The sequence below is a fragment of the Oryx dammah genome, unplaced genomic scaffold (genome assembly GCF_014754425.2).
Source record: "Oryx dammah isolate SB20612 unplaced genomic scaffold, SCBI_Odam_1.1 HiC_scaffold_4, whole genome shotgun sequence".
Classification (NCBI taxonomy): domain Eukaryota; kingdom Metazoa; phylum Chordata; class Mammalia; order Artiodactyla; family Bovidae; genus Oryx; species Oryx dammah.
This window is the reverse complement of record NW_024070188.1, coordinates 57,762,232-57,771,233: the sequence shown is the minus strand read 5'-3', so window position 1 is coordinate 57,771,233 and position 9,002 is coordinate 57,762,232. Positions and strand designations below refer to the sequence as shown.

At 45.3% G+C, this 9,002-nt stretch overlaps 1 protein-coding gene across 1 annotated transcript in view; it reads left to right on the top strand.

Moving 5' to 3' along the window:
- Positions 1–1,096: 1,096 nt before the first annotated feature.
- The window catches only part of STX7 (syntaxin 7), a 60,789-nt gene continuing 52,883 nt past the window's right edge, over positions 1,097–9,002 (top strand). The window contains exon 1 of the mRNA XM_040239234.1: positions 1,097–1,233. The gene's annotated coding sequence lies outside the window, so the exon portion shown is untranslated. The remainder of the gene's footprint in view (positions 1,234–9,002) is intronic.

Here is a 9,002-nt window from a genome sequence, read left to right as displayed (position 1 = left end):
TAAGTACATTTGTATGCATAATTACAAACAACCTAAAATTTGCTCCTAAAGTGAAAGTATTAGTCCCTCAGTCATGTCCAGCTCCCTGCATTCCATGGACTGTAGCCTGCCAGGCTCCTCTGTCCTTGGAATTCTCAAGACAAGAATACGGGAGTAGGTTGTCATTTCCTTCTCCAAAAATTTGCTTGGGTGGTACCAATTCAAAGTATTCTGGCTTTAGATTTCTTTTCCAGCTTAGTTCATCTGGATTTTGATGTCCTGATGATCCTTTCAGAAAATACTGTTGCCTTAATAAAGACAAATATGTGCTTTGTGCTCAGTTGGGTCCAACTCTTTGTAGCCCCATGGACTGTAGCCCACCATGCTCCTCTGTTCATGGAATGTTCCAGGCAAGAATACTGGAGTGGGTTGCCACTTTCCATGCCAGGGGATCTTCCCAACCCAGGGATCGAACCTGTGTCTCTTGGGTCTCCTACATTGGCAGGCAGATTTTTTACTACTATGGCACCACCTGAGAAGCTCCAATAAAGACCTCATTAATTAATCTGGTATTTCTTTCACCTGAAGCAATTGATGCTTTTTATCTAACGATTACTTTATATTTGAATATTTATCATAAGAACATTCTCTGCTCATTTCAAATCCTGGGAAAACTACTTCCTGCCTTTCAAGGATGCTATGAAAACTTCTCTAAGAGAGCACAAGGAAATTACTCTTCGTTTATTCCTTCATTGTTCCTGTTAGAACTGCAAGAACTGCATATTTATACGTTTGCATTTTTTTAATGGACCTGCGAATACGGTCTACTGTAGAGTTAAGTGTTGGGAAACAAGATAAGGCATGCGTTGATGATACGGCCTGAAGTCTAGGGAGGCCGAAATGACCCGATAAAGAAAACAGCAGCTCTCCATTCCTTCTTCTTGTTTTTTACACGCAAACTAGGGCGTTCGCCATCCGCACTTCAGACCTCAAAGAACACCTCCTATGTACTATGTAATTTTGCAGGAACCCCTATTTCTTAGCTTAGACCCGGAGGGGGCGGGGAAGGCAGCTGTCACTCAATTCCACTGGCCAATGAGAGGGGAGAAAGCCCCGCCTCCTTCCCTCGGTGGTATTGCGGGCATGCGCAATGAGCGTTCCAGCGCCACCACCCATCAGCTGAGAATCGTAGCTGGGGGCTCAGGGGCCCTTGGGTCCCCGCGGCCAAAGAAGAAGGAAGCCGAGGAGGTCGGGGTAAGAGGAGCCTCTGGAGGGGGTGTCTCTGGCGGGGCGCCCCGAAAGCGCGTGTACCCGTTGCTGCCGCGCCACCTCGTTTTTTGTGCGCGTTGTCAGGTGGCCGCCGCCCCTGCGCTTTGCGGCAGGCTCCCGGGAGTCGGAGGGCCGGCGCTAACCCTGCTCCGAGATCGCGCTGCTCCCCACGCCCAGCCGGCTGGCGCGGGTGCGCAGCCCGATCAGGCGGGTCCCGCCGGCCCTGCCAGCCCGGCCCGCCCAGCGCCGGCTGCGCTCTAGCCTCGCCTCCGCCCCCGGCCGCCCCGGCCGCGCTCGCTCAGGCGCACCGGCGGGCTGCGCGCTCCCGGGCGGGGCTGGTGCCCGAGCCGTTCCGGCCCAGCTCTGGAATCCAGCTTCTGCCTCGGGCTGGACACCAGTTGACCTCTTCCTCTTTTTAACGCACGGATTTAGAAAACGCGCTTTAAAGTTCTCTCGAATACAGATGGAGAAGGAAATAGCAACCCACTCCAGTATTCTTGCCTGGAGAATCCCATGGACGGAGGAGCCTGGTGGGCTACAGTCCATGGGGTCGCAAAGAGTCGGACACGACTGAGCTACTTCACTTCTCGAATACAGAACTGAAGACATACATTTCTGTAGTAAAGGAGCCGTCTGTTTATTCGAAGGCTCATCGTAGTTGGTTCTTTGATCTTTTCAGTGCAGGAAAGTGTTAGTCGCTCTTTCGTGTCCGACTCTTGTGCGACCCCATGGACTCTAGCCCTCCAGGCTCCTCTGTCCGTGGAATTTTCCAGGCAGGAATACTGTAGTAGGTTGCCATTCCCTTCAGGAGATCTTCCCGACCCAGGGATCTAACCCACGTCTCCTGCATTGTAGGCAGATTCTTTACCATCTGAGGACCTGCCCTTAATTGGCTTGCAGAAAGCCCTTTGCAGGTACATAAAATATTCCAGGATACCTCCCGACCCCGCCTCTCTTGTTTTTTAGGTTGTTATTTTCCTTAAATTCAGACAAAAAGAAAAAAATGCCCTTCCAGTCAAATGCTGTATATTTTTTTCCTCTCAAGTTTCTTACATTTGCTTGGCTCTTGTAGACATACGTTAATTTTTGTTTAATTCAGATCAACATATTCTGACCGTAATTGTATATAATCAGCCCTGGGATTTCTTTGGAAGGAATGATGCTAAAGCTGAAACTCCAGTACTTTGGCCACCTCATGCGAAGAGTTGACTCATTGGAAAAGACTCTGATGTTGGGAGGGATTGGGGGCAGGAGGAGAAGGGAACTACAGAGGATGAGATGGCTGGATGGCATCACTGACTCGATGGACGTGAATCTGAGTGAACTCCGGGAGTTGGTGATGGACAGGGAGGCCTGGCGTGCTGCGATTCATGAGGTTGCAAAGAGTTGGACACGACTGAGTGACTGAACTGAACTGAAATTTTTCACAGCATCTGGAAGAAAAGAAAATGGTTATGAATGCTGTGCTGTTCAGTGATATTGGAGGTGAACGTTTCTTCTAGAGTTGTCCTGATCACCGTTCCCCGCCCCCTCCCCCCCGCCGCCAGGGCAGAGACTTATAGCAGTGTTAAACTGTGTGCTGTGATGTGGACAGGCCTCTGCTTGGCAGGCCGCTTTGAGAAGTTTGTCCCAGACTTTTGACTGGTTAAGAATTATGCTCTAGTTCAGATTTTCTGAAGAAGTTAACATGATACCATGTTAACTCAGTAACATCTACATTTTTCTTCAGATATCTTACTTCTACTGTTCCTGATCTCAAAATCAGTCTGAATTTTGATTATGATCTCAAACTTTAGCCAGGGGCTGCTGGTTAAAAAATAAATGGTATAGAACACCTGCAGTGAGTCTGAGTAAAGTTTGCTATAATTCCATTTAATTTGAAAGCTTAGTGCATGAAAGGGTAAAAAATAGTTCTTGGTATTGTGGACCAAACCGAGATAGTATGATAATTTACCAGATGGAGGAGGTGAGCTCACAAGTGCAGTTAATGCAACTTATGTTGACAGTGCTCATGCTTGTGGTAGAGTGATCACCCTGACATCTGTGGATCATCTTCTGTGGCCCCAGCACTTGTGAATTCCACAAGACTGGCAGACTTGTCTCTCATCTCTATATTCCGGAGGTAGGAATAGATAATAAATGATGAACTGACTAGATCATTTTAAATGATGATTAGCACTGTGATGCAGTAGGTTAAACCAGCAGAGTGGCAGAATGGTGACTCCGCACTTCAGATCAAAGTGACCGTAGAATACTTCTCCAGCCATGTGATGTGACTTTCGGGGAGAAAAAGAGCAAGTCACCGAGGGAGGGGGCGGGGGTCATGGGACGAGCTCTCCAGGGAGAGGAGATAGCATGGAGCAGTGGCCCAAGTCAGCGATAAGTCTGGGACATCCTGGATCTGAAAGAAAGCCCTCGAGTTCACTGTCTTAGGAGTGGTTATATTAACCCTCAGCCTGGGTGTGTGTTCTTAGGATATAGGTACATTTGTTTTGCAAATATTTATTAAGCACTTATTATATATACAGATACTGAAAGTAGAGCAGTCTACGCAATAGACCAAAAAAAAAAAAAAAAAACCACCACCAAAAACAAACAAAATAAACCTGCCCTTCTGGGAGCTTATTTTTGGAGCACAGGTTGGAGGGAAGTACTGCTGATGCTCACCGTTAAGAAAGTGAAACTGACTATAAACTATTTCTATTGCTTTATCCACATTGAATTTATAGAACATGACCTTTATGTTAATTGGAATTTTAAGGATTCTGCACTGTGTCCATTAGTAACTAGGAATAATGTTTGATGCTCAAGATTCCTTTTTAAAATCCCCTTTGTTCTTTTCTTTGTGCTGTTTGGAAATAGTCTTAAGATTCTCAGACAAGTATCGCACTTTGATCCTCTCTTCCCATCTTTCCCTTTGTAATGTTTATATAGCCTTATAGAATGCTATTTTTTGAGATGTTTGGTGAACACTGTTCAATAGAACTTTGCTGAAATGGAAATGTTCCATCTGTGAGCTGTCCAAGCCAGTGGCCACACAGGTGTGAACACTTGATAGTGCAAGTTTAGATAATGAGGTATAGTTAGTCTGAGTCATAAAACTAGGAATTCTGAATGGCCTTTCAGAAATATACAGCGTGAGTGCTTTGGTGCATTTTAGCTCTGGGCTATATGCTGGATGGAGAGTGACATGCAAAGCAGACATCAGAATAATTTGGTGGATGTAACCTGTGTGCAAAGATCATACACTTTTAAATCAGTTTATAGTTAGCTGTGTATCTGTTTCTATGTATTTTACAGTATAGTTGGTTGTTTGGATCCTTTATTTCTCATAGCTCATCATCAGGAGAGCCAGTCACTGTTGTCTTTTAGATATCACTATGAGCAGAATAAGAGAAGATGAGGAAGCTATGCAGCCGTGTTACCTTGATTCATCATGAAGTCCCTCCAGGCCTATTTCCCCATCTTCCTTGAGTTTAGCCAGATTTCACACAGAGTCTGCAGAAAGGTGGTAAATTTGGTGTTTCTGAATTTAGTGGGCTCACCTGTCCTTAATTTTGTTGTACAGGGCAGCAACAACATGGTTTTGTGTTTTAAAATATAGCAACAACATGGTTTTGTGTTTTAAAAATATAGTAGGCTTTAAGATTTAGTTTCAAATTTTAGTTCTTTTCTTACATTAAGTGTGTTGCTTATTCTCATTATGCCTCAATTTCTTCATGTAAAAAAATCATAATTATTGTTGTACCTATCTCCGTAGGCTTGGTGGAAGAATCAACTGAGAAAATAAACATGGAAGTCCTAAACACAATGCTTAGGAAATAATGTTAGCAATAATCTTGTTGAGTTTTTCTTTCCCTTCCATCGATCACAGTTTCTTTTCATTCTTAGCTCAGCACTGAGCCAAGAGACTCACCACTGCACCCTTCCTCTAAGGAAATACCAACCAATCCAACAGTGGCAGCCCTTTTGGATGAATGACGCTTAGTTGTCTCACCAGCAGGAACTTCCTCAAATGTAGGCTCTTGAGTAAAGGGATGAGGAACACCGGTAGTTTGTAGCTATTTGGTTGATTCTCTGAAGAGCAGAAAAGGAGACCATAAAAGAAAACAGTGGGAAGGCTTATCCTAGGCTTGTTGAGTCCTGAGGGTTAAGGTTAATGCTACAATACGAAGTGGCAGTCCATGGGACTCAGTGATCATACTCCCCACTCTGGGGGAGAAAGCGGGCCTCAGCTACTCCTGTGGTCGGGTGGTCCTCAGGCAGGGAAAGTGGTTATGATCTGTTGATGTTGCTCCTGCAGATGCAAGAGCGGAGCTTTCCTTTCTTTTGTGTAGAGTAGGAAAGCTCTTGGTCCCTGGATGTGCATTATCTCATTTGGATCCTGGCTGCAGGCCCAAATGTTAAGTGTCTTCCTCAAAGTAGAGACTTCCCATTTTTGCCAGTTCCACTGGTAGCTGAAAAGGCAGTTGGTGAGTTCCTGCAGCTTCAAAGACATAGAGACACTGCAGAGAGTGAAGAGTGTGACTTGGAGATAGGGATGTGAGACTCATTTGTGTGTGTGTGGACAGAAGAGCACCCCCAAGAGAGTACGTCAAGAAGAAAGAGGAACATGTCCTCATCTAGTGTGTTTGTGTAGGCAGTGAGCCTAGTTGATAAGAGGGAAAGGAGAAAGAAAGAGATCAGTGAGCCAGGAGGATGTTGCCCCTTTCTGTACAGTAAAATATTATTTGGCAGTGAACAGGAAGGGAAAGGCAATGGCAACCCACTCCAGTGTTCTTGCCTGGAGATTCCCAGGGACAGGGGAGCCTGGTGGGCTGCTGTCTATGGGGTGGCACAGAATCCGATACAACTGAAGCAACTTAGCAGCAGCAGCAGCAGTGAACATGGAGGAAGAATTGATACATGCTGCAACATGAATGGGCCTTGAAAACCTGCTGAGAAAAAGAAATCAGTCACAAAAAGAACACATTGTATGGTTCCTTTAATATGAAATGTACAGAACTGGCAAGCCTGTAAAGACATAAAATAGATGAGTGGTGGCCTGCAGCTTAGGAGCTTGTTGAGAAATGGGGAGTCACTGCTAATGGGTATCAGCTTTATTTGGAGGGTAAGGAAACGTTCTGGCAGTGACGTCGTGGTTGCACAACTTTTCATTATGAGTATTTAAAACACCATTGGATAGTGCACTTTAAATGGGTGAGTGTATGCTGTGTGCCTTGTATCTGAGTAAAGCTGTTGTGCTCAATTTCCAACTCTTTGGACTGCAGCCCACCAGGCTCCTCTGTTCATGGGATTATTCAAGCAACAATACTGGAGTGGGTTACCATTTCCTTCTCAAGGTGATCTTCCTGACCCAGGGATTAAACCTGCGTCTCCTGTGTCTCTTGCATTGGCAGGCAGAATCTTTACCCACTGAGTCATCAGGGAAGCCCTTTTCAACCCCCAAGCTCTTACTGGGGGAAAAAAGATGCAAAATTTAGAGATCTAGTTGGTGTTTTGTAGGCAGCTTGGGATAGTATTGATCTCGTTGAATCCCAGGTCCAGTGTAGTTTGGGTCCTCAGCTCTTCAGGTGGCTGCAAGCCCAAATCCAAGGCTACCTGGGAGTAATCTTATTCCTGCTGCCCTGCTGCAGTGGTTCTACTGTTTGAGTAGAAGTTTGATTTACCCTTTTATGAAATTGGTTTTAGGTCTCTGACAATTACTTAGTGAAGTCCAAAGGGCTCAGAATAGATTAACTGGACCTGTCAATCACGGAGAGAGAATGGAGAGCATCTAAAACTTCCCAGGGATTCCAGGGTGGCCTCAATACAGCAGAGCACAGGCATGGCCCCAGTACTGTTTTTTCTGCTTCAGCCATTCCACTGTTGTACTTGTTACCAGCACCAACCATTAGATGAAAGACACATATTTCCTTGTGGTCTCTTCCCCCTGATTACCAGAAATCTCCAGTGGGTTCTTGCAACATATTCAAACCAAACCTAGCATCCAGAGCCCACCTTCTTCTGTGACATCAGTTTTATGGGGCAGCAGGGACTGTTAGAACCAGGACCCTGGAATTGAATTCCACCTCTGCCTAGTGGGTCATTTGGGGTACTTGTCCAGTTACTTAATCTTCATATGCCACAATTTGCTCATTGTGGCACCCCATTCCAGTACTCTTGCCTGGAAAATCCCATGGATGGAGGAGCCTGATAGGCTGCAGTCCACGGGATCGCGAAGAGTCGGACATGACTGAGCGACTTCACTTTCACTTTTCACTTTCATGCATTGGAGAAGGAAATGGCAACCCGCTCCAGTGTTCTTGCCTGGAGAATCCCAGGGATGGGGGAGCCTGGTGGGCTGCCATCTATGGGGTCGCACAGAGTCGGACACGACTGAAGCGACTTAGCAGCAGCAGAAAGCCAGGTTTATTTGCCACTACCTACTTTAAAGGGGAGAACTTGAAAATTAAATTAGACAGTCTATGTGAGATGCTTTTCATTTCACAAATGTGCAGTAAATGTTAGGCCATTGCACCTTTTCCTTCTCTGTGTCATCTCCTGCTTATCTGACCATGAGGCATCGGATCCAGGGTTGACCATAGATTTCCCCTTCCTTTGGTAACTGACACACTGCCTTCATACGGTCCACGTGGTCTGGGTCTGTCTGCCTCAGCTTCATGTCTTTGCCTTTGTTGTTTTTCATATAGTCATACTCAGGTATCCAAGTCTTACACCTGAGTTTCATAAATTCTTTTTAGAGAAGAGTGATAGTCATGTTTCCTTTTCCCCATCCCTATCACTTTTGCCTGGCACATGACTTTCTACTGATCCAACCCACCCACCAGCAGAGAGGGGATTCAGTTCCAGGATTCTGGTTCTAAAGCTACCCATCCTTGCTGCCCCCTAAAACTAATGTCACAGAAGAGGGCAGGCTTGTATTGCTTTTATTGTTTTATATTATTAACTTTGTCATTCTCATAAATGGAAGATTTGATTTGAGCATTCTTTGGCACTGCCTTTCTTTAGGATTGGAATGAAAACTGACCTTTTCCAGTCCTGTGGCCACTGCTGAGTTTTCCAAATTTGCTGACATATTGAGTGCAGCACTTTCACAGCATCATCTTTTAGAATTTGAAATAGCTCAACTGGAATTCCATCACCTCCACTAGCTTTGTTTGTAGTGATGCCTTGTGAGGCCCACTTGACTTCACATTCCAGGATGTCTGGCTCTAGGTGAGTGATCACACCATCGTGATTATCTGGGTCGTGAAGATCTTTTTTGTATAGTTCTTCTGTGTATTCTTACCATCTTCATTCCAATCCCAAAGAAAGGCAATGCCAAAGAATGCTCAAACTACCACACAATTGCACTCGTCTCACATTCTTGTCCTGGAGAAGGGATAGGCTACTCACTCCAGTATTCTGGCCTGGAGAATTCCATGGACTGTATAGTCTATGGCGTCACAAAGAGTCTGACATGACTGAGTGACTTTCACTTCACTCACACACTAGTAAAGTAATGCTCAAAATTCTCCAAGCCAGGCTTCAACAGTACGTGAACCGTGAACTTCCAGATGTTCAAGCTGGTTTTAGAAAAGGCAGAGGAACCAGAGATCAAATTGCCAACATCCGCTGGATCATCGAAAAAGCAAGAGAATCCCAGAAAAACATCTACTTCTGCTTTATTGACTATGCCAAAGCCTTTGACTGTGTGATCACAACAAACTGTGGAAAATTGTGAAAGAGATGGGAATACCAGACCACCTGAC